Source organism: Herpailurus yagouaroundi, unplaced genomic scaffold (assembly GCF_014898765.1).
Source record: "Herpailurus yagouaroundi ecotype Mexico unplaced genomic scaffold, PumYag 195, whole genome shotgun sequence".
NCBI lineage: Eukaryota > Metazoa > Chordata > Mammalia > Carnivora > Felidae > Herpailurus > Herpailurus yagouaroundi.
Window position 1 is genome coordinate 11,744,548 of NW_024412426.1, and position 26,150 is coordinate 11,770,697.

Here is a 26,150-nt window from a genome sequence, read left to right on the forward strand (position 1 = left end):
CATGTATGCGTGCCCACATGCATGTCTCCATAGTATAATCAGTTGTCTTGAGTTGTTCTCCTGTGATAGAAACTGTCTAAATTGGCTACTCGTTTTTTTTTAAGTATCTGATCAGATAAGTGTATTGTGAAAATAAACTGAAAACTATATCACAAGTACTGGTGAGAAATACATCATTGCTCAACTAATAATTTTCAAGGCAATTTCCCTTCAAAAATAGAGGAACAACTGCAAAGTTGTTCCATTTTGTGTGTTCTTTTGTTCCAAGACTGTTCCCAAACTAAAGCATTTATTATGAGAAATGTTTTCTCCAATAATTTTAAAGTTTAAAAAAATAAAAAAGATTACGTAACTATAGGTAGATTATTCATGTTAGGCTAAGTCTTTTTTTTCCCCCCTTAGATGTACATCATTAAAATTCAATTACTTTCAATACTTAAATGTGACTTGAAAGAATAGATTTTTTAAAACTTCAGTTAAAAAAAAAGCAGATGGCAGACAAAGATGTGCTACTGCATTCTAGCTATTAAAGTTTGATATTTAAATTCCAGGTGAGAATGAAGCAAATAAGAATGTGTAAATTTTAATATTTACCTATCAGAACTATATTTTCCAAAAATGTTTTGCTTTAGATTAAGCAAAAGTTACTCAGAAAATCTTAGGTCTTTCTCAAATAAAAATAATTTTATTTCAAAAGCCAGGAGTTTCAATAACTTCCAGATTAAGAAATGAAGTCCCAGTTAATTTGAAAAGATGGTTGGAGAACTTTTATTTTATTATATAACTAGCATAAAAGGAAACTTCTGAACCACCACCAAGTTCTGATTCTCTACTTTCAAATTGAGGTCACATTCCTCTCCCTTGTCTGTCTTGGGCTAGCCTCTTCCAGTAAGCATACATCTGGTTTAAATTCCCACCATATGTGATAACTCAATGCATAACAGATAATAAACTTAGAAGACTATATTCCTATCGGTTTTGGCTTCTATTCTCTTAGCTTTTGCAAGTCTGATGATTTTTCCATCTTAGCTTATCTATGTTACAGTAATAAGAGAGGCCCAAAACACAGAATGTACTTTGGGACTAAAAACTTGTCTCCAAAGGCAATCAGCAGGAAACTTGAAATGATCAATCCTGTATCTTTATGAGCTTTGAAAAACTGAACCCAACATTTCATGACTTCTCATACTATATAGTCCTTTTTATCCAATTATGTTTAGTAAACGGGGATTATTACTAAAGCATAATGGATATTCACTATTTGGATTATTCGTATATTCTTTTATTTCAGTACAAATATTTTAAAAACCTAGTACCATTATTATTAGTTAAAGCAGGGTCACCAATTATGAGAAGGCAGTTTAGAACAGTGGTTAAGGATATGGATTTGCCCACCCTATTTACCACTTGAGGTGACTTAGGCAAGCACTGAAATCCTTTAAACCTATATTTTCTAATCCATAAAATGGTAATAATTATGGTAACTTCTTCATAAAGTTGGTGTAAAGATTAAATGACATGATGCTTCTAAAATACTTAGCACAGTACTTGACACATACAGAGTTTATGAGGTTGGCTATTAGCACAGTTGTGAACTTACCAACAACTCTTCTCATTTTCAGGATTAAAGCTAATATTACCAATACTGGAGTCCTGTGAGAGGTGCTGTTCCATAGTCTGTAATTAATAATGGGCCTCTAGGAAGAATTATTCCTATTGCCTTTCTCTTATTGGCCTCATTACATTTGGTATGTGTCTGTGTACCCTACAAGATGCTAGGTTCTTTAAGGCTAGGGTATAGGGTCTATGTCTTATGTGTCTTTGAATTACTGAGTCTGGTTAATTATAGACTCTTGCTGAGGGAATGTATAAATGAACATGCATGCAAATACACTTAAAACATTAATTTTATACTTAAGTTATTTATGTGGTTTTAAGTAATCATAGAGTAATTTCTTTTAACTCCCTTGGGTCTATAAAGCAATATAGTATTATAGCTACAAATAACAGTTAAAACTTACATATTGTATTGTTCTTTGTTTACATTTCAAAGAGGAGATCTAGTTTAGGTATTGTGTATTTGGGATATCTATTAAAATTTTATTTCAGTATTCATTCATTTATCTATTTATTTATTTTAGAGAGAAAGAGGGCACGAGCAGGGAAGAGGAAGTAGAGGGAGAAAGAGAATTTAAGCAGGCTCCATGCTCAGTGCTCAGTGCAGAGCCCAGCACATCCCATGACTCTGGGATCATGATCTGAGATGAAATCAAGAGTCAAATGCTCAACTGACTGAGCCACCCAGATACCCCATTAAGACATCTATTAGACATCCAAGTAGAGGGGCTGAACAGGAAGGTGGACATAAGTTTGGAGAGGTCCTTTCCAAAAACTTATAGAAGTCCACAAGTTTGGAGAAAATTGAGAGCAGTCAACATATGAGTAGTACTTAGAACCACATTACTGAATAGGATCCCCCAGAGAGAGGATATAAATTAAAAGGGGGAAAAGTCCTAAGACTAAACCCTGGGACATTCCAAAACTTAGAGTGTGGGTGATGATGAGAAGCCACAACAGAGACTGAGCTGGAGAGGGTCGGAGGGTCAAAGAAATTATGAGAACCAAGAGAAAGCCAATTATCACATGTTCAGCTCTCATTGTCTGTGGCTCTTGCTCACATCCATCTTGGGAGCTTTTTGCAAATTCAATATGCTATTTGGATATGTTACAGTTTTCCGAACTAACCCTTGGTTTCTCACAACCCTCATTCAATACTTTGTTCTGCATGTGTCTTCAACCAGGCCCACCTGAAACTTTAGGATCCAGAGTCAAGGTCAAAGGTGTCCTTTTGCTAGTCTCAGCTAACACCAGCCATGTTATACCTCACCCTTATTCCTCACCTCACTTGTCATCCTCTCGTCTGGTGAAGGAAAGATAGCTACCTTGGTGATTTGGCTTCAGACCCCCTGATTCAGCTTTTAGGTGAATGTGTTGTACCCCCTTAAACTTATCTTGTGCCCCGCTTTCTTGGGCTTCCTCCTTGCTTGTGATTTGTATTCTTGCTCCAGCTCTAGGCATTTGGCCACTTTGGACAAACAACCTGTTTTTTTCAGCCAGTCCCTGAGTTCCTCTATCTCTGTACAACCCCACCCCCACTCTACCTCAACTGCAGTGGCTAGTGCTCTTGCTGTGACCCTTTGGGTCATCTGAGCCAATTTGGAGAAAGATCAAGTCTCTTGAATCCAGCCTAATACATTGCTCAAGCTTTTTACCATATGGTGATCTCAAAGAGTCTAGAAAATAAAAATTCCCTGGAATACATGTATATATATATATGAATGATGGAAAATTCAAATATTTCATTCTCAATCTACAATTTGTACTTGTTTCCAGCAATCACAAGCTAAATTAGTATGAATTTCTGGAGGGAGTACTAGGAGTCTAATTAGCAAACAACACCTGGTATTTCCCCTAGAGACGGTGGGATATAAATTAGTAGCAGAAGAACAGAATCCCAAGATAATTATATAGGTTCTAGAACTCTTTTAAACAGTTGCTATTTGAGGGTTCTGTAATCATTGGTTGGTGCCTGTTTAGCCTAAATTCTTGCTAAATAGGGTTAGGAATGTTTAGGGGAATGGAAATTGAGGTCTAGTAGTAAGACATTTGAATCCCTGATTTTCAAGGCCACTACACAACTAGATCTCTAGAAACAAAGTAAAGAATTTCCAAGTTCTAGTTTTTCTGTTTGTTTTGGCTAATGATGCCTGATCTAGAATAGCTTTTGTCTTTACCTCAGTCCTTCATGTAATAATTGGTACATATATGCAGAAATTTCACTCAATTTCATTAGAGAAGTTTACTTTTCATATGTAATTGCATCTTTACTGCTTTTATGATAAAACACAATGTTGTATGTATGGAACATGCAAACAATACAGAAATTAAAAAATAATTTAGAAACTGAAAGTCCTCAAAAGTCCTCCTTTCCTTGAATATAGTCCTTAAGTTTGGTGTATATTCTTTTGAATTTATATTATGAAAACGGGATATATGGTATATATTGCATATATTGCTGAGAAACTTGAATTTAAAAAAATTTTTTAATGTTTATTTTAGAGAGAGAGAGACACAGCGCGAGTAGGGGAGGAGCAGAGAGAGAGGGAGACACAGAATCCGAAGCAGTCTCCAGGCTCTGAGCTGTCAGACAGAACCCAATGTGGGACTCAAACCCATGGACTGCGAGATCATGACCCGAGCCAAAGTTGGACACTTAACCAATTGAGCCACCCAGTCTCCCCAGAAACTTGATTTTTTACTTGATAATATATTATTGATATCTTTCTACATCAGTACTTATATAGCTTTACCTCATTCTTTTTATTTTTTTATTTATTTTTATTTTTATTTTTTTTTACATTTATTTTATTATTTTTTGAGAAAGAGAGAGAGATAGAGCACAAGTTGGGGAGGGGCAGAGAGAGGAGACACAATCTGAAGCGGGCTCCAGGCTCCAAGCTGTCAGCACAGACCCTGACGCGGGGCTCGAACTCACAGATGGCGAGATCATGACCTGAGCTGAAGTCGGACGCCCAACAGACTGAGCCACTCAGGCGCCCCTACCTCATTCTTTTTAATAGTTATATGATATAGTACTGTATAGAATACTAAAATTTATTTAGCCAAAAATGTGAATTATATCCAGGTTTTTACAAACACAAGCAATGTAAAAATTAACATCCATGTATATATTTCTTGGCACACTTGTGTGTGTACTTCCATAAGATATATTCCTGGAACTGGATTTCTTAGGCTGAAAGACATACACATTAAAATTTTTGCCCTCTTAGGAGGTTGTGTCATTTTTCATGCACATCATTAATGTATGTGATATCTGTGTTCATAAACACAGGCCAACAATTAGTATTATGATTGTGGGAATATGGGAGGTAGAAAATATACCTGTTCAAATTTTCCTTTTCTAAATATTGTTGCAATGATTAAACACTATTTGTAAAATATACAAAGCAAGTATTTTTAGTGACCTCTTTTTAAAAATTGTAGTTATTTTCATTACTTAAAGGCATGCCAGATGTATCTTAAGAACAAGGCATGTGTATATACATACATACATATATATATATATATGTTTAATGCTTATACATTACATTTTGTCAAGTACTGAGGCCCGTTTACAGATGAATAATGACTGGTGTTGAAACATGAATAATGACATTGTGCCCTCATGCTACTTTCATTCTGGTGGGTGGGTAAGGGGGACATATTTGCATACAACTAATTTAGGCAAGTGAATGGAGGAGAAAGATGCTAAATGTGGTTTGAGAACTAATCAAATTTCAAGTTCCATTTGGAATATTAGGACTAATGTATATTAAACTTTTACTCTTGGTATGAAACATTACTGTGTTTTGACAGGACTCTTCAAAATCAACATCCAAGGGGCACCTGGGTGGCTCAGCCTGTTGAACGTCTGACTCTTGATTTTGGCTCAGGTACGATCCCAGGGTTGTGGGATCCAGCCCTGTGTCAGACTCTGTGCTGAGCAGGGAGCTTGCTTGAGATTCTCCCCCCTCCCAACCCCCCACCTCTCTCCCCTGCTCATGCGCTCTCTCTCTCTAAAATAAATTTAAAACAATTGTTTTTAAATCCCACAAAATCAACATCCAAATACGGTTCTACTTGAAAGTCCACCACAACAAACTTTCCTGTTGGTCATTATTTTGTAGGGGGGAGATGGCTGCAACAATATCGCATGACATTCCTAACATGGGTTCTCCTGACCCAAGATCGTTCCTGGAGTATTCAATACCAGAGGTAGCAACCTCATTGCTTCTCTATTCTTTTCTACTAAAGAGCTCTGAATTTTCCACATTTGTTGATAGAGGTGGGTCTTTTTCTGTACCATGAATGCCACAGTGTTTACAGGTTACATTTGACATCTTCTTGTAATGCAGTTTTCATTCACTATGTGTCAAGCCCCAAGCTAAAGGCTGGGATAAGAATATGGTCAAGCCTAATAAAATAGCAAGTCAGGAAATGAATAGATTGGCAAATAGCTGAGAACTGGACCATGTGGAAGAAGGGACAGCTGTGTTGAGGTCAGGCCCACAGTCATCCTTTATATTTTAGGAAAGGGTTAAACCAGGACACTCTTGAATAATCAAATTCAAGAGTGAAGACTAGAGGCTCCAAGGATATGTAAATGTCAAGAAATCAAGGAATTGCCAATACACTAAGAACATCAATACTGTCTTAAAACAAGAACTAATTAGAACAGAGGAGTAAATGTTGGAGAGGGACACACTAGGGCAAGTTTGGTCACCCATATATCCTTAACAGGATACTATGACAAGAAGGTTCTTTTGCAGGGACGCCTGGGTGGCTCAGTAGGTTGAGTATCCGACTCTTGATTTCTGCTCAGGTCGTGATCTCATGGTTCGTGGGATTGAGACCTGTGTTGGGCTCTGCGCTATAAACAGAGCCTGCTTGTGACTCGCTCTCCCTTTCTGTCTGCCTCTCCTGCACTCGTGCTTTTTCTCTCTCTCAAAAATACATCAGTTCCAAGGCATAATCTCTTCCCTTGCAGTAAACATTTTGAAAGGAAAAAACATACAAAGTTTATTTGAATGGATAAACATTTTTCATACTAGGAAACTTAAGCCAAAAATAAATAAGCTTAAAAAGAAAAAAGGTTCTTTTGCAGCCACCTCTATGCCATCTTACTTCATATGTGACAGACTTCATAATTCTTAGGGGAGGACAGTCAATTCTGATCTTATAAGCATGGTCTGTGAAATGTGTTTATTTAAAAAATGATAAAACTTTTCTATAGACGGATTAAAATCCTTAGAAAATATCTCTTCCTGGATGTAACACATAAAACCTCATTATTCTGGGTTGACCAGAATCGTTTTCAGATTTACCTGAATTAAAACCTACTTTAGTATCTAATTCAATGTACATTTAAATATGGCTTGCTTCTGTAGAGTATAAAATGCTAATGACTCAGCAGATGGATACTGCAGGGGTTTCCAGATCTTGATGTAGTCTAAAATAAAATAAAATTTTCTTTGTATGGGTGGGACTTGGCAGTTCTTTTAAATTCTTTACTAAAAACATTTCCAAGAAATGTGTTAGCTAAAGATGTCTTTACCGTCCACTCTCTCACCCTACAAAAAACAATTCTAGAACCACGCTTGTTTTAAGTGGAAAAAATTAAAATGTCCAGAAAGGCGGTTGGAGTAAGCTGTAATTTGACTTAAATATTTTGCACTCTTCTACTGTACATCCCCACAAAGATTTTCCAGACTTCTCTTCCAGATAAATCTCCATTTTAGTTCTGAGTTTCAATCTTAATTATCTATTCCTTGCTAGTTTCCAGGATGATTCTTGGTGTTCCTATATCAGTGCCAAGGCATAAATCTCTTCCCTTGCAGTAAACATTTTGAAAGGAAAAAAACTTATATGGTTTATTTGAATGGAATAAATATTTTTTCATGCTAGAAAACTTGAACCAGTAATTATTAAATCATATTTCCATTTATATTTGAAGTTGGATATCACAATAAAATCTCCCATTTATATGCTCTATTATTCACTACAAAGAAACAGTTGGCTATTTGTGCTGCATCAGAATGAAAACTTTATTCATTCTTTTGACTTTTCAAACACATGCTAGTTCATTATTTTAATAAAATGCACTAACAGATGTTAGGCAGAATGTGGCCACATCTGGGACACATAAAATACATTCCAACTCTCCATAGGAGGGAAATAGTAATATTGTTTAGTTCTTCCCAAAAGTCTCACTAGCCCATCTCATTTAATCTGTTTAACTCCTTCAAGTTGAACAGTTAAGGGTAGCACCAATTATCTTGGTTGTCTTGAGAATATAAAAAGGAACATTGAACTAAAACGCCAAGTGAAGCATCACAAAAAGAAATACGCTATGTTGAAATACAAATAAAACTTCACTAACGCCTGTGGCTAGAGCTATATTTTTTCAGCTGAAGAGGCTGTAAATCTTGAGTTGCTTGCTTCCTGAAGCCACCTTGAATTATAGGTCTCTTTAGGCCTTTCTACAACGTCTCTACTAAAGTTGACCCTTTCAAAGAAAGCACAACACATCCAAAAGATGGCAAATAAAGATTTTGGTAGAAGATATATTTTGACAATGGTATTATATACATATACATATATATATAGTGATTAAATCCCAAGCTATTTCTGTCTTCTAACCTAACTTTTAATTTTGTTTCCTTAAAGCAAGTTTTCTAAGAAAACAGAAACAAGACCTGCTGGCTTTCTGTCAATGGATCAGGTTTATATACCGTTACATTTAGCATCATCTCTAATTTCTTAAAAAGACCACACTTAGGATTGGAATACTAGTGTTGAAAGAAAGCTCTGGAGATGTTTTTTTTTATATGCTGCTTACCCATTAGAAAGAAGAAAAATGCTGGAGTTGTCTATGCAGCCTTGAGTGGGAAGGCACATGTGGCATAAAGGAAAATATCCTTGGACTTGAATTCAGATGACCTGGCTTTGAGCCTCTGCTCTTCCACTTATGAGCTCAATGTTTGGGAAAGCTAGTTAACTACAGAAGTCACATTTTCCTTGTCTGTAAACTAGGAATAATACCTTGGAGGACTGATCTGAAGATTCAGTGAAATAATTAATATAAATGTGTTATATAAACTGTGACACAAACATAGCTTATTATTAACAGGCTATTGGTGTCCTGAAATCTTTCATTTCAGAAGAGCAGATAACAATTGGATATTTGGAGAACAGCTAGAAAAGATATCCATGTGGTGTATATAGAATAGGCAAGCATAAATTTCCATTTAAAACACACTGCCTAAATAGAGAAAGACTCTGGAAGGACTAACTGCAATCTTAATAGAAATTTCTGCTCTTAAGTGATAAAAGTGAGGCAAACCAAGCTCATTTGGTACTGTGCTATTTCATATACACACTGGGATCAAAGATTCCCAGTCTTTCATTCTCTTAACACCTATTTATTGAGCATCTGATATATATGCTAAGCATTGCACTAATCTCTACATAGACACTGATAGACAAGATTTCTGCTATCAAGGAACTTATGACCTAGTCGCATTAATATCCTTATTCCAGAAACTTGGAAAAGTTTTGGCACACAGTACATGCTCCATAAAAGTTGGCTGGACTGAACTAATCTAATTTTGTAGAATTACCATAGCAGAAAGCTAGTAGAGCCATGAATTTTGTGATCAGACATGATTTTTTGTGATCTATTCACCATGTGGTTTACAGGGTCTTAAGTTTAGAGGGAAAATAATCTTTCATTTTAAGTAAACTCTGCTCCCAACATGGGGCTCAAACTGACACCCCCAATATCAAGAGTTGCATGTGTACTGACTGAGCTAACCAGATGCCCCAAAAAGAATCTTTTTAACTAGAGTGCATGCAGTCATCTACCTATAGTATGATATTTGTATTATGTAGTGTTACTTTAATGTTTTCTATTCAAAATATGATTATCATTTCCAACTAGTTCATTTAACATGGGAGCAGAGTATTAGTAGAAAAATTTTTTAAGGGTAATATCCCTTATGTCAAGGGATTATGTCAAAAAATTAGCAAAAGGAATGCAGGTTGGATATTTCAAATCACTATAGATAGGCTGACACTGATTTAATAAACAATTAAAACAAAGGGGAAGTAAATGGAAAGTCCATTTATTTACATGATAGCCAATTCTTAACAAGTACAGAGAGTTTACTTTTGAAAGCACAACTTCCAGTGTTATGGAATAAAAGTTCTTGGAGTTTTTCATAATATACAGGAGCTCACTGGTGGGGTCAGGGTGGGTGACATTAGTATTATTCACCAAAATCCCTACTTCTCCTCACTTGGTTCAATGACTCAGTCTCTTTGCAGATGGGGGAGGCTATGTAACTAGTTTTGGCCAGTGAAATGAGATCAGTAATTTGCTTTTTTCCCAATCTAAGGCTGTGATTCTTTAGTTACCTCCTCTGCCACAGAGGCTCAGTTGCTGTGATCTTGGTGATACAGCTACAAGATGGTGGACCCTCTGCAATCTGGGTCCTGGAGTGACTCAAACAGAGTGAGTCTGAGCCATATGAAACATGAAGCATGAAGAAAGCAATAAAATTTTTGTTGTGTTAAGGCATGGAGATTTTGCAATTTTGTTACTATTCCATAACATAATCTTTCCTGATTAATGTAGTCAGGAAAGGACCATAGTACTCTCAATGCCAAGTTTTTGAGTAAGAGATAAAAGAGACAATATGAGTTCCATTAATTTGTCAGTAGTGTCTTTCATATTAAGGATGCTAGCCTGAGGTCTAGCTTTTTAATCACATTTAATCCAGATATCCCATAAGTTTCCCATTTCCCCACTAATTCTCCTGTGAATCTTTTTTAAGTACTATATTTAACTTTCATCCATAAAGTTCCTGTGCTTTCTACAAATGATCACTTTTTGCAACATCAATTGAATTTCTTAATCTAACCACACATCATTATCTTCACAGGCATAACTGGAGCAAAAGGTTCTGAATTATGAACATCCTTAATTGAACTACACATTCAGTTGTCATGAATAAAGAAGGGGGATGGTTCTGCAACTGCACTCTCTCTAGAAAGCAGACCCTTAAAGGAAAGGAAAATCAGAAGCAGTCCCTGATTGTAGTTCTTTCTTAAGACACGGTTATGTCCTGATGATCCAGCAGAAGTTGAAAATATCTTAAGTTAAAAATCCATGTAATACACCTAACCTACTGAACATCATAGCTTAGCTTAGCCTACCTTAGACATGCTCAGAACACTTACATTAGCTACAGTTGGGCAAAATCATCTAACACAAAGCATATGTTATAATAAAGTGTTGAATATCTCATGTAATTGAATATTGTACTGAAAGTGAAAAATAGAATGGTTGTGTATGGGTACAAAGCGATTGTTAAAGTATCAGCTGTTTACCCCCTGATCAAGTGGCTGACTGGAAGTCGTGGCTCACTGTTGCTGCCCAGCATCACAAAAGTATCCTACCACATATAGCTAGCCCAGGAAAAGATCAAAATTTAAAATCTGAATTATGGTTTCTGCTGAATAGTAACACTTGCAATCATTTTTAAGTTGAAAAGTCATATATGGAACTGTAAGTTGGAGGACCGTCTGTATTTTGATTTTTTGACCTTGAGGGGCTTTGTAGAGTTTGAGAATTGTCATTTTTTCCCCCTTTTAAGTGGGCTCCACACTCAACATGGGGCTTGAACTCACAACTCCAAGATCAAGAGTTGCATGCTCTACTAACTGAACCAGCCAGGCTCCAAAGAATGGTCATTTCCTATTTAAAGCTACAGATAATAGGTGAAAGTTTTCAAGTCACTGAAAAAGAGTAATGAGTTGCTCTTGTTTTGCTCGTTTACTTTAATGGATTTGCTAGGATACATAATGTGTTGTCTTTACTATTTTAGCACCTGTCCTTTTTCTACCCGTTCCAAACTGCCACAGTCCTACTCAAATCCTAGTTCCTTAGGAAATTAAGTCCAGAGAAGTTATGCAATTGACTTATGTCGTGTAGTTAGAGACACATTGGAGGCTATAAACTTAAGTTTCCCCAATTCCCAGTGTGGTCCGTTTCTTTATGCCACAAATGCCTTCGTATTTACTATCTGTCTGATATTGCTGGTTATCTTCAAGAGAACATGACATCTCACCAATGATACACCTTGAGGTCAGGGAACTCTCACTTGTTACTTCTTCAGCTTATAGATTATTCGCATTTTATATAATTTTTTGGTAGACTAATTGGTTGTGTTTCAGGAAATAATTACATTCTTATATCTTCAAGTTCAGAAGAGAATACTGGAAGGGGCCAAGGAGGTAGGGATAAAATAGCAGCAAGGTCTAATAGAGCTGATGAAAACAATCAGAATGCTTACAGACGTCCAACAATATAATTCTAGAATAGAAGGTCATTTTCCCTGGAATAATGAGATTTTGTAGGTTCACTCGGCCAGGATGGTTTGTGTTTGTTAAACGGGGAGACAGGATGCCAAAGTTCAGGTGAAGTTCTAGAGTTGAATGCCTAATGAGGATTTCTACCGGGTGGAGGGATGGGTGTAAAAACAGGAGGCAGTCACACAGGGCAGAACTCTGAGCTCCAACCCCCGCAGCCGGCCAAGGAGGTGTACTGGGTGGGCCGAGGCAGGGGCACTAGAGCTCAAGGAGGCAGAACTACGAGGACGAAGCGGCGCCGTCGACATCCGGGCGTTGCCCGGGGGCTGCGTCGACCCCGCGGAGGGCGCCGGAGGGGCGGGGCCGGCCGGCTCTGGGAGGGGCGGCTCGCGTCCTCCAGGCCAGCACGCGGCGGCGCCCCCTCCCCTCGCACCGCGGGCCTCCCCGCGCCGTGCACGCCCCCGTCCCGCGCCTCCGCCCCCTTGCTCGCTCGCTCCTTCCCGCCCTCCCCGCAGCGCCGGCCGCGCCGGCTTCCCCTCAGTCTCTCATGAATATTGAGCGGCCCCTGTTGTATTTCCCGAGCTCCATTGCGGAAGCCGAGGCTCGCCATATTGTGCGGCGGCGCCGGCGGCCGCGGCGGCTTGTACCTGAGTCTCGGTCTGGCCGCGGCCAGCGGCGTCCCGGGCTGGAGCAGGAGCCGGTGAGTGGGGCGGGCGGGGAGGCGAAGGGAGCGGGAACGGCGGGCCGAGACACGCGTCGGCTTGGTCGGGCAGCGGGCGGCTGACGGCGGCCCGGGGGCCGGGGGTGTGTTGCCCGCGGGGGTGTGAGGGGAGATGGCGTCGTTGCCGCCCCCGGCCGCTCTCGGGGCGGGGATGGCGGGGGAGGCAGCTCCTCATTGTTCCCGTTTCTTCGAGGGTCTCGGCGGAGGTGGTGGGTCCGCTTTGCGGAGGACCCGGTGGGCGAAGCTCGGGGATTGGATTCCTTCCTTCGCTGGGAGTCCCTCACTCTCCGCTCCTCAGCGCGGAGGCCGGGGCTGCGGTGCGGCCCCTTCGTCTCCCGGGGCGGGGGCCCCATCCTCTCTGGGGGCCTCTCTTCGGAGGCCAGCGGCGTGGAATGTGGGGGTTTTCCTCCGGGCTTCCCCCTCGCTGCCGGGGGTATGTGTCTGCACCGTGGGGGTGGGGTAGGGGCGCTTTGTGAAAAATACCCCCTTTCCCCCGCGGTGCTGGAGTCGGGGTTCGGGTATGGAGGCGCTACTCGGCGTCGGGGTATCTTGTGGGCTTGCGGAGAGACCCCCTCACGGTTAAAACATTCCTGGAGTGCCGCCTGCCTCCCCGGGAGTATCTGTTGCTGCTTTCTAAAACCGCGAGGTTGCCCCGGAGGAGAGTCGTGGGGGGAGGGGGTGTCTTGGTTTGTTTCTGATGGAAGCTTCGCGTTTCGAACCCTGTCGTTGACGCTGAGATGTTTGGTACCGGGTGTCGCCAGGGAGCGGTAGTGCCGGTTGTCAGGATCTTTACCCTCCTATAGAAGTAGCCGCCTTGTTTCCTTCCAGAGATACTGTTAGTAAAAATTCGTCTTTCAAACTTCGAGATTCATTCCGATTATTTGCCTGTTAAGACCATAATGGCTTTATAGTCTTATCTCCTTCAAACCTTTTTGGGTATGTACTGCATGGCTGTCAGAAGTTTGAGAGAACGTGTGCCTTTAAGGGGTAAAGTGGTTTGAAATTGATAGGTTTCCTTGAGGTGTGTGAAGAAATTTGTTTGCTATGAAAAGGATAGGTTTGCATTCAGTGTTTTGGTAATACGCTTTACTTTTAAAAACTAAAAATAAGTGAGACACGGCTTTAGTGTTTTAGATTGAGAATTATGTTTAAAACTAACATATGAGTGATTTGCATTACATAATCTACTTTTGGTGAGTTCCAAGACGGTAAGCTGGAATACTTAGTGTAATTGGTAGATAATCTCCTTTCCCCACTTGCGTTAGGGTATAATTGTTGAATTTTTTAATAACTTAGATTGATGTCAGATCCAGCTTCTTACAGTGAATATTTGACCCTTGATTTACAAAGAATTTAAATGGAAGCAGTAAGACTTTTGGTTATTCCTTTTTCACCCTGAAACTTGTTTGTCACAGGCAACAGGTATCTTTTAAATCTTGATTGTACATTTAACGTGCTTTTTTGTAAAATAGTGGGTAGTTACATAAGACTCCATTTTCCAGAGATAGCACAGCAAATATGGCCCCTCACTTTTTCTGAGGTTTTGAGTGGTTTCCTTCAGGTACGCTTGTGGAATCCACATTTGAGGTTAATTATAGTAGGTGTGAGAGTGAAATGGAGAATTTTATGAAGGAAAACTGCCTCAGTAGGCTAGTCTGAGTATTTAAAAATATGCTGGTGGTCCTCAAATGTGCTACACAGAAAAATTTCAAAGTAGAGCCATTAACATTATGTGAACAATGCAGACATTGAAAATACTGAGACATTGTGAGAATTTTGAGTTTCTCTCTGCCTGTATTGAATACCCAGACAGCTAGCTCCCAGGTTTTTGTGGACATGGATACTGTGTACAGCAGGTCAGCAAACATCTTAGGAATTTCATTTTTCCATTACTGACCTTCAGTGTGTAGTGTCAGGTCTATCTCTTTAATCTGATTTATTCATGATTTGTGTTTATATTATGCGGTCTTTGGAGTAAAGGTGATGTGTGTCTGATGAATAATATATGTTTTAGTGACAGTTTCTATACATTATCAAAGAAGCATAATTCCTTCCAGCAAGAGAAGTGAGTTAATATTAAAATGCACTTTATTAAAGTTATGGACACATTTTAAAATTTTTTTTTTCAACGTTTATTTATTTTTGGGACAGAGAGAGACAGAGCATGAACGGGGGAGGGGCAGAGAGAGAGGGAGACACAGAATTGGAAACAGGCTCCAGGCTCTGAGCCATCAGCCCAGAGCCTGACGAGGGGCTCGAACTCACAGACCGCGAGATCGTGACCTGGCTGAAGTCGGACGCTTAACCGACTGAGCCACCCAGGCGCCCCTGGACACATTTTTAGTATGACTTAAAGTACCTCATAATTTTGTAGCAACTCATTTATTAAATCTGGAGAAACTAAATACATCAGAGTTTGCCATTTTTAAAAAAGGAAAAATACTGTGAAATTATGCACATTCTGCCCACATACAGATCTACACTTGATTAGTGTTGTTTATTACATATGATGTGAAGACATTGTCCTTAAGACACCAGTTATTTAATTTCCTCATTTTTTTCCGTTTTCTGAAATCTTAGTTATCGTAGTAACTTGTTGAATATTTATTTGCATCTGACTGAGTAGATCCCCCTATAATTTGGGGGTACAAAGAGGTACAATAATACTTGCCCTTTCCATTCCCTCTCTGTAGTTCAAAGTATTCTTTTATCCCCACCCTGTAGTCTTCCACCTAATGTGTCAAATGGGTCCTTTGGTGTTTCTTGTTGTAAGGAATACATTTTGGTTGATTTTACATGGACATACTGACTGTGGTAATCGGACTCTTGGCACTTAAGTAGAAGCTGGTGTTAGTATGTTTGTAGCAGGAGGTGGGTAATGAATATAACTGACTTTATAGATGTAGATGGTAAGGGGGGGGGGGAGGTGGTCTGCTATCCAGTTTTATGCTCTGTGGAACTGGCCATGGACTTTTAAGTTTAAAATTCTTTTCACTTCTGTTTTGTTTTATAGATGTTAGGCACCTGAAGTGGACTAGTATAGTTTGTCTGGGCCTAAGCATACTCATGTTGAAAGCTCAGCAGCGATGTATGCGTGGCTAAAATCCGAGAAAGAGTGCTGTTGCTTGAATTTGCTTTCTCCCATTTCATTTAGAGATGGAGTAACAACATGTTTACTGCTTCTGCATATCTGCCATTTTGTCATAATTGAAAAAAATAAGTACAATAATAAAACATTTTTGAAATTAACCTGAGGTTAAATTGTCTACTGACATTTTATTAAGTGAAGTAACAGACCATATGAAAACTTATCAAAGCATTTTGGTCATTTATTTTCAACAGATGTGTTGATTATGGACCCTCCTTCAAGGGAGATTTCTTTTTGTTTCCACTGTAGAGTTGTATTTTATGAAGAGGTTAGATTCTAAAGTCTATGCATAAAATGAAAGTCACATGTGGTTAAAAAAAAAAAAAAACAATGATGCTTGAAGATCTGTAGGGAAGGGAGAATGCTGTACCAATACATTCAGCTCAGCTTTAGTATTTAGAACAGATTGCTGTTTCTTTTGTTGAACACTGGATAAAGTTGCCTTTAGGAGCCATGTTGAACAACAGCAAAAACATGTATTTATTTATTTTTAAAAATATTTTACTTGTTTTTTAAGTAAACTCTGCCCAATGTGGGGCTTGAACTCATGACCCTGAGATCAGGAGTTGCATGCTCCATTACTTGAGCCAGCCAGGTGCTCCCAAATGTATTTATTTACTGTAAGAATCACATTCAGCATGGTATTATGCTTTTACGAGGAGAGGCTTGTGGGAGCTGAGACCTTTGAAGAACAGATCAGCTCTACCATCTCACATTTTCCCTAGGATATGTGCTCTAGTAAAAGGTGATTGTGTGTGCTTGGAATAGCCTGCACTGTTTAAATATTTCTCATTTTCTCTTTTTCTTTCCATGTTAGACAGTTTAAAAAAATTTTTAATGTTTATTTTTGTGAGAGAGAGAGAGAGAGATAGAGAGAGAGAGAGAGAGAGACAGATGTGGGGGGGGGGGGGTTGCGGGGACACAGAATCCAAAGCAGGCTCCGGGCTCTGAGCTGTCAGCAAAGAGCCTGAGGCGGGGCTCGAACTCCTGAGCTGAGCTTTGAGATCATGACCTGAACTGAAGTCAGATGTTCAACTGACTGAGCCACCCAGGCACCCCTCCAAGTTGGATAGTTTAAATCACAAAAGATAACGATTTTTATGCTGCAACTCAACAATTTTTTAAAAAAAGATTTTAAGTAATCTCTATGCCTACCTAACGTGGGGCTGGAACTCACAACCTGAGATCAAGAATCGCATGCTCTATCGACTGAGCCAACTAGGCGCCCCACCCTCAACAAATTTAAAGGGTTTTGAGTTATCTGTTATAGAATCTAGAACAGATTTTTATCTCTCGGAATAACACCCAATTTTCTTTACTTTTCCCTTTCAGTGAAGTAGTAAGATCTCTCAAAGGAGAGCAGTTGGAATCACTGTTGACGACATATTAGTCCTGGGTAGAAAAAACAGACTTCAATAAGGATTTCAACAGAGGTGATGTAATATAGGGAGTTGGTTAGATGGTTGTAAGAGCAAAAGAGAACAGTCCAATATAATTGATTTAAGAGCTCAGAAAGCAGATTCCATTGGTCTGGTTCTGAACCTTTGAGGAGGTCATCTTTGTTCAGCTGCTGATCAGGTTCTGGAAGTACCCAAAAGTACCCAAAGAAGCTGGAGTCTGGAATCAGTTGCTGCTGCCAGGAACTGAAAGGAAGTCCTCTTCCTGCTTTCCAGCCTCTTTTTTACTACCTCCACTGTCAAAGCCTAACAGGGAGCTCCTTGGAAGAGCTGGCAGAAGAGTCCTGAGATACAGTTGTACAGTCCTAGCCTTGTCACCATAGAGCAGAGTCTAAAATGGTGGTTTTGGAGTTGAGAGACAATGAGTAAATGATCTGCACAGATTAGTGTAGGTTAAAATACAGTAGTTTAAATAGGGAATCTTGTCCTTGCCTGTTCAAAAAAAAATGTGTTGGTTATCTTCTGTGTGCCAGACCCTATGCTAGGGATAGGGATAGAAAAACGAATTGAACAAGGTCTCGGTCACAGAGGAATTTACGGTCTAAGTGAGGATGACAAATAAACCATCTTACAGTGTGTTAAGTCCAATAACAGATGAGTGATGTGCTTTGGGAACCCAAAGGACGTTGCAGCCTACTTGCCTCTTCTCTGCCTGGCTAAACTTAATGACTATTTTTATTTTGTATCTTGATCGAATCCAACTTTATTCTCTGCTGTGTTTAGCTCAACTCTTATGAAAGCTGTTTCTCTGAGATGCCTCAATTTTGTTATGTAATCATAATTATTAGTTAAGCGTATCTCTGTGCCTTATTGATTTAGGTTGTAAAGACCATTACTTTCTCTGCACTTTTAGCGTAGCCTAGTACTGTGAATATATAAGATGTTTGAGAAATATTTATTTTTGCAGTGGATAATGGGGATTAAAATGTTCATTACTTTTGCAAGCATTGTTCCTTCTTCCAAGGTCATTAGAAAATAGTTTACGTTGGGGTGCCTGGGCGGCTCAGTTGAGTATCTGGCTCTTGATTTCGGCTCAGGTCATGACCTCCTGGTTCTTTGGTTCAAGCCCTGCATTGGGCTTCACGCTGAGAGTGCGGAACCTGCTTGGGATTTCTTCTCTCCCTCTCTGTCTGCCTCTCCCTCCCTCTCTTTCAAAATAAATAAATAAACCTTAAAAAAGAAAATAGTTTAAGTAGTGTTGTTTGATTTTACAGATGTGAGAATTGAAAGTTTAAAATAATCGGTTAACTCAAACTGTATGGTACCAGCAGCTGATCTAGAAATATGACTGGGTTTTTTGTTCCAGAGCCAGAAATTTTGGCAGGGATTCATTTAGCGGCTAAGTAAAATCCTCTTCTACCTCTTTTATTATTATATAGCCTAATGTTCTGAAGTCTCACAGTTACTTCTGAGGGAAAGAAAAGACAGAAGCCCCTCATTTTATTTCCTAAAAATAAAAATATCATACAGTGTCTTTTTACACTGTTCTTTTTAATTATCCATTTTTTGTCTCTGTTTTTCCTATTCCCTGTATTGCTGACCACTACCTCTATTAGCTATTGTAAAACTTGCATATCTGTAGTATTTTCATTTTGACTTCTTTTTAGAAGAGTGTTCTGTTTGTTTCCACCATCATACTTACACTATTAACTTAAACCAACTTAAAATCGACTGATTCTTCACTTTTAAAAAGATGTATGCCTCCATGCCAGTAATTGCATTAAACCCTCACTATTTACACTATTTGCTATATAGAGTCCAATTCAGTCTGGGACTGCTGTCTTGGAATCCAGCCAGATGTTTTATAGAAGGCTTTACTGTATTACAGAAGGGGTAGTGTTGTGTATAGTGGAAAGAGCTTCAGAATTGAAGGCAGGAGTCTTGGTTTCTAGGTCTGGTTTCACTGTAAGCAAGATTATTGGCCTTTCTGTTTTCTATTTAAAAACAAAAACAAAAAAAACCCCACCCTTTTTGACCTCACAGGTTATTTGTAAAGACCCTAAGAGGTAGTGTAGGTAGGAGGTTTTGTAAACAGCAAAGAACTTTGTAAATATACGGGGTGTATGAAGAAAGACTGAGATGGATTGATCTCTTACATGGGTCCTGGTTATAGTTCTGTGCCTACTTTAAAAGGAGTTTTCATGTTTAAAAGTTGTCAGGGTGGAAATGGAAATGGGGTTTGGGAATAGTTGTGGACATCTTACAACCCTACTTTGCCCAAGTCTGGTTTACAATATAGTATTTCTATCACTTAAATAATTGTATCTTAAGGTTGACATTCCTCTTTAATTTCTTCGCACCAGGGTTAAATATCTTGCTTATATCATTAGACAGTAGTACCCCAAATTTTACTTAAACATTAAGAACAAAACTACCACTCTGTAGATTGTTTAAATGACTAGGGCCTGGGGGAGTAGGGAAACCAATGTTATTACTATTTTGACTGGAAATTATTGTGATTTTGTTTTACTTCTATGTTATTTTATGATATCAATTACAGAAAATACCTGCTTTTAACATTACACTTAACAAAATTAGAAATTGTATCTGTTGTTACTTTTAATGAACTTACTTAAAAATGTTAATTGGCATATTTGTGAAGAAAACATGCCTCGTTGAATTAGTGGAAAGATGCTTTTTTCTAGTTTTTAATTTTTATGAGGTAGTGTCCTCCAAGAACTGTTGTCTCATGTGACTCTGAAGTAATGGAATAGGATAAAGGCTCTCTAATAATGATAGTTGAGCATTGTCTAAAATATTAAGACTCCATTTCTTTGTCCTTAATTTTATTATAATTGATTATGTTTGTATTTAAACATAGGTCTCATTGCCAGTTTTGGTTAACCAGTATTTACTTACTAGTGTAGCCTCCTGAAATATTTTTTTTCCCAGAAGTCTCTGTAACTTTTTGAAAGGTAATATTACAGCTATGTTTAATATAGATAACATGATCATTAATGCCAATTTAATATATTCTGAAACTTTTTGGACAGTATGTTGCATAAATGATTCAGAAGTGTATTTTTTAATTTTGGAAAATTTAAGAAAAAAATCATGCTTTCAGTGCTCAATTTTAATTGCTTTTAAATTTTGATGTATTTCCTTTTGGAAGTAAATTTATTATTTTTTTGTTTGTTTCTTTAAAAGATAGTTTTAGTTGTATTTTATATATAGACCTGAGTTTATGTGTGTTTTTTAAAGTTAACTTGATATCACAAACATTTTCTATGCCATACCAGTTTGGTAACATTTTTGAAAATGGCATAATACTTCAAGTGGATGTAAATAGTGGTTGGATCCTGAGGTTCCTTTTAGCTTTGTATTTACATTGTGGTAGGGAGGTCCAAAATTCACTGTGGCAGCCAGATGGAAGTGATTAACAAGCAATACCTATTGTCTCCATAAGTTTACCTTTGCAGGAACAAATCTATAATTGTTTTCAGTGGCAGTAGCTTGTTACAGTATAGCTGATAAAACGGAGAAGGATTTTGAGATAGCCTCTGGTTTTTCTGTTTACGTTTTGGAATTCTTTTTTAGAGCAAGTGTTCTTGGTCTTTAGTCCTGGGATCTCTTAAGGGACCACGACTTTTCTGAGATTTGGGGCGTGTGTTCTTTTGTGTGGGATCTCCCCCGCTTCCTGCCTCCCCAGCCACCAAGTAAGAGTTCTTAACTTTGATCAGATTCTCAGTGGGGGTGTGGAGTCAAAGTTAAGAACCGTACGTAGACTTAAAGGATTTTGTTAAAAAGTAGTAGAGGGAAAACTGTATGAAAAGTGCCTGCAAACAGTATCTTGTATTGAATTAATGTCAATTTTGTTTTTTGTTAATTGTTTAATAATATAAAATCACTTTCACTTAGTAGTGAATGATTTCACTACTTTAGCTACTTAAGTTTTTATTTTATTTTTTTAAGATTTTGTTTTTAAGTAATCTCCACACCCAACATGGGGCTTGATCTCACAGTCCTGAGACCCAATAAATAGTTGTGTGCTCCCCTGACAGAACTGGCCAGGCACCCAAAGTTTTTCTTTATTATGATTATGGTTTTCTGTTTTTACCATTATTTGAAGAACTCCCATTAAGTTTGTCAGAGTTGAGTTGCTAACAAGTAGTTTTTAAAAACTATTTTGATATATACATATTTAATTATATAGATTTTTGTTTCTAATAAGAACTCTGTCTTAATGGACATTTTACATATGTGTGTGTGTGCGTGTGTATTACAACTATTTTTCACCTAAAACATACTTGTTTTATAAAGAGGGTTAGATCTGGGGTGCCTGGGTGGCTCCGTCGGTTAAGTGTCTAACTTCTGCTCAGGTCATGATCTCGTGGGTGAGTTCCAGCCCTGTGTCGGGCTGTGTGCTGACCCCTCAGAGCCTGAAGGCTTCTTTGTATTCTGTGTCTCCCTCCCTCTGCCCCTTGCCTATTTGGGCTCTCTCTCACGCACATGTGTGCTGTCTCTGTCTCTCTCTCAAGTAAATATTTAAAAAAAAATTTTTTAAATAAAGAGGGTTAGATCTATATATTGACTAACTCAAAATCATACTGATTTCCAGTGTCTATATGAGCTGTGTCAAATTTTTGTTTGCTTCTTTCATGGACCTAAAGATTTTGCTAATCTTTGGATTTGTCAGAGCTATATATAAAAACTTCTCTATCTTCAGAGTTTCTGTTTTTTTTTATTTTTTTTTTTAGTGTTTATTTTATTTTTGAGAGAGAGAGAGACTGAGAGAGAGAGAAAGAATGTGAGTGGGGGAGGGGCAGAGAGAGAGAGAGAGAGAGAGAGAGAGAGAATCAAAGCAGGCTCCAGTCTCTGTGCTGACAGCACATGTTCCACTGATTTGAGGCTCGAACCCACCAACTGAACCGTGAAATCAGGACCTGAGCTGAAGTCAGACGCTTAACCGACTGAGCCACCTAGGTGCCCCAGAGTTTCTGATTTCTTTTTCATTCTTCTAAGACCCTGGGCTTTGATACCCTGGGAGCTGCTTTTTTCAATTTAAAACTTTTTTTGATGCTTTTTGATGCAAGTTGCAGAAACTAGGAGATAAGAAAGGCCAAAACAGAAGAAAGGTTAAAAATGTTTATCTTTTGGAATTGTTTCAAGAACCCCAAATGAAAATTGGGGTTTCCTCAGTCCCAGTCTGGCTGCTACTATGGAAAATATATAGGGACATAATTGTTTTTCTTCTCTTTCTGCAAGAGAAAATTTATGCTGTGTAGCAAAGGGATACCAGAAACACATTCTTTACTCCTTTGTTCTTATCTGTTGTTGTCTTTAAAAAAAATTTTTTTTTTCAACGTTTATTTATTTATTTTTGGGACAGAGAGAGACAGAGCACGAACGGGGGAGGGGCAGAGAGAGAGGGAGACACAGAATCGGAAACAGGCTCCAGGCTCTGAGCCATCAGCCCAGAGCCTGACGCGGGGCTCGAACTCACGGACCGCGAGATCGTGACCTGGCTGAAGTCAGACGCTTAACCGACTGCGCCACCCAGGCGCCCCTCTGTTGTTGTCTTAAAACTGTTAAAATCTGTGCTTATTGTTTTGGGAGTTGAAAAATGGAAACCCCTCCGCAAACTCTTAAATAACTCTGTTACCTTTTAGAACATAACTTTTACATAACTGCAATTGTAGCACAGATGCAAATTAGTGCCTCTGTTATCACTTTACCTTGCAGGTATTACTAGTCATTACATATCACATTAATAATTGTTATTTTTAATGGTTGAAGAAATTTCCTGATGTTGATGTTGCAAATGCCTCCCTGCTGTTGGTGATGGTATTGAAGTATTAACAGTAGTGTTTGGTATGGTGGTTAAGGGTATGGCCTTCTTAGTCCAACAGACCTAGGTTTGAGTTTTGCCTTTGACATTTACTGTGAGACCTTTAAGTAAGTTGCTTGCTTATTTATTTATTTATTTATTTATTCATTCATTCATTCATATTTTGGCTCAATTTCCTTATTTCTTAGATGAGGAAAATAATAGTACCTACTCATAGGGTTGTTAGGAGTAAGCAACATTTCATGGAAAGTAGTAAACACTTAGTAAATGTTATCTGTTATTAATAACATTATTTTCTAGGACTGGGTAAAAGAATACAAATGTTGGGGTGCCTGGGTGGCTCAGTTGGTTAAGTGTCCAACTCTTGATTTCCTCTCAGGTCATGATTTTGTGGTTGTGAGATTGAGCCCTGTGTTGGGCTCTGTGCTGACTGTGGAGCCTGCTTGGGATTCTTTCTCCCTCTCTATTTGCCCCTCCCCGGCTCACGCTTGTTCTCTCTCAAAACAAAAACAAAAAAACACGTTTTTGTGTCTCTGGAAATGAATTGCCCTCACTGCTTTCTGAAAGGGTTATTCATTCCAGTTGCTGTTGAAAGAGAATGTGGTGGCATCGGCCTTCAGCTTTGTCTTACCTTTCTTAATCTAATCATTTTCTTTTGTCATTGTCTTACCACAAATTTAATTTTTCATCAGATATGCTCTGGCTGCAAACGTAGACCCTGTTGCTATATTTTCGTAACACAAGAGTGTTGCTATGGTTTCCTACACTGTTACTTGCTAAAGCTAATGTATGTGTTTTTTGGCACTTTTGCTTCTGGCGGGAATCTACACTTAATGGACATTTCTCATCCCAGGAAAGGATAATGACCTTGGTTTACCACTTTTCAATAGTTAACTTCTATTCTGGCATATGGGGCTTTGGACTAAAAAACTCCGTAGTTACTAGACTTTTTAGCTTTGTCATTAATGATAAACTTGTCATTAATGATAAACAAAGTGTAAATTTTTAAGCATTGCTTTATGTTTTAGTTGTGTTTGACATCTTCCTCTCAAAAGTAGAGGTACTGATCTCTCTGTGTCGTTAAATCTGCAATGTTTTGGGGTGGCTGACCATGTATGCTGATGATACTGAGCAGCAGTCTACAGCCCAGTAGTAACCTGGCTACTGCTACCATATCAGTATGGTCCCTTGTTTAGTTTCCTGTAATCTGGGGAGGGATGTGAAAGAAGTTGGTAACCTACCTTGTTCTACTTTAGGAACTTGATTTTTTCTGCTCTGCTCAGGAAATTATCAATGTCTTTTGTGTCTCTTGGTCTTAGGGTACTAGGAGAATGAAAAGTAGTCCCTCTCTAAGAATGTGGTTAGTTTGTGGTATGGAGTTGGTGTGTGTACAGGGCTGAGAGCCTAGATTATGCCAAAGTCTGAGGTCTAAATTGCTAATGAGTCAGTGGTTTGGCAGTAGGTCATTAGATTCGAGTAATTGGATGAAGCAGATTGGAAACCCCTTAGGCAAGCAGAGGTTGAGACTTTAGAAGAGTTATAAAATCTAGACTGGCAGATGAGAACCAGGAGGTGTAGCGTCAGTGTGAGGAATGTCTTGACAGAGGGACAGACAGTTAATAATTCAGGAAACCAACAAAAATGGAAGGTTTTGACCAAAAGTGGCAAAAAATAAATAGCACAAGAGAAAAAAAAAATCCCTCAGGTTTATGGTACCTTGTATGCTAGTTTCAAAGAAAAATATATAGCTACATCATTGTTTAAAATATGTGTGCAGGGGCGCCTGGGTGGCGCAGTCGGTTAAGTGTCCGACTTCAGCCAGGTCACGATCTCGCGGTCCGTGAGTTCGAGCCCCGCGTCGGGCTCTGGGCTGACAGCTCAGAGCCTGGAGCCTGTTTCCGATTCTGTGTCTCCCTCTCTCTCTCTGCCCCTCCCCCGTTCATACTCTGTCTCTCTCTGTCCCAAAAATAAATAAACGTTGAAAAAAATAAAATAAAATATGTGTGCAAACAGGCCAGATGGATGTGGAGAAGTAGGATATCAGCTATTTTTTTTAAGAGAAGGAAAAATAGTGCAGATAGCCTTGGTTGTGACTTGGAATGCTAGATGTATGCCTCGTTTGACCTGCTTTGAAAAGATGGGAGGAAACTGGTTATGATTGGTTGAAGTATTCAAGTTGAAAGAAGTTCTAAAGGTAGCGTACCTTTGTAGCTTAAGAGGACAGTACTCCAGGCATTGTACTTGTTAAAGGACATTTAAGCAAGCTTTTTGATCTACAAAATATTAGGAGTTAAGAGGGCTCTTGATAATACTTTATTTGAATTCTTAAATTTACAAATAAGGAAACTGGATCCTCAGCTTAAAGTGGGTAGCCCTAGTTTACCATTGGAGAATATTTGTAGAAAATTTATGGCTACTCTTATTTCAGTAACCAATATTCCTGTTATCAAATTGTCTCCACCTAGTGGCAACAAATATTTTGCAAAGCTGAGTATAAACATGGGAAAAACTACTAGGGGAAACTATTCATCACAGCTTTTGAGGAAAAGTTAGCCTTGGTGACAGTTGTAGTGCTTTTGCAAAGAGAAAGGAGGAGACAGTGTGCCTGATGATTACTTTCATATTCCATAACCTTATTAAGGAATTTGTAGATTCTGTATACCTTAGTTCGGCAGCACATTCATTGTTAACTGTAAGAAGTTAGTATGTTAAGCTTGTATTTTAGAATTTTCATATATACACATCATATAAGCATATATGTATATACCCACATTTATACATTTTTTTCCTCCATTTTTTGTTATGAGTTAAAATGCTAGCATGGTAACTTCGTCAGTGGAAAAGAGATAAACTAAACAGTAAATGATGTTGCCAGTTAGTTACATGGTGGCAGGGAAAGGAGTGCAGTTCCTGAGTTCTTAAATGTAAAAAATGAAACTCTGAAAATATTAGAAGAAAGTATGGGGGGGTGGTTTTAATAATTTTATAGTATGGATTTAGAGTGTGGCTTAGGTTTCTAAAGAAGCCATAGAGGAAAAAATAAAT

At 38.6% G+C, this 26,150-nt stretch overlaps 1 protein-coding gene across 5 annotated transcripts in view; it reads left to right on the top strand.

Annotated features, from left to right (window-relative positions):
• The first annotated feature begins 12,014 nt into the window (after window positions 1-12,014).
• RNF2 (ring finger protein 2) overlaps window positions 12,015-26,150 on the top strand; it is a 50,384-nt gene continuing 36,248 nt past the window's right edge. Inside the window, exon 1 of one of the 5 annotated variants that reach the window (XM_040446586.1) lies at window positions 12,015-12,099. The gene's annotated coding sequence lies outside the window, so the exon portion shown is untranslated. The other 4 variants (XM_040446589.1, XM_040446585.1, XM_040446588.1 and 1 more) reach the window with 4 other exon arrangements.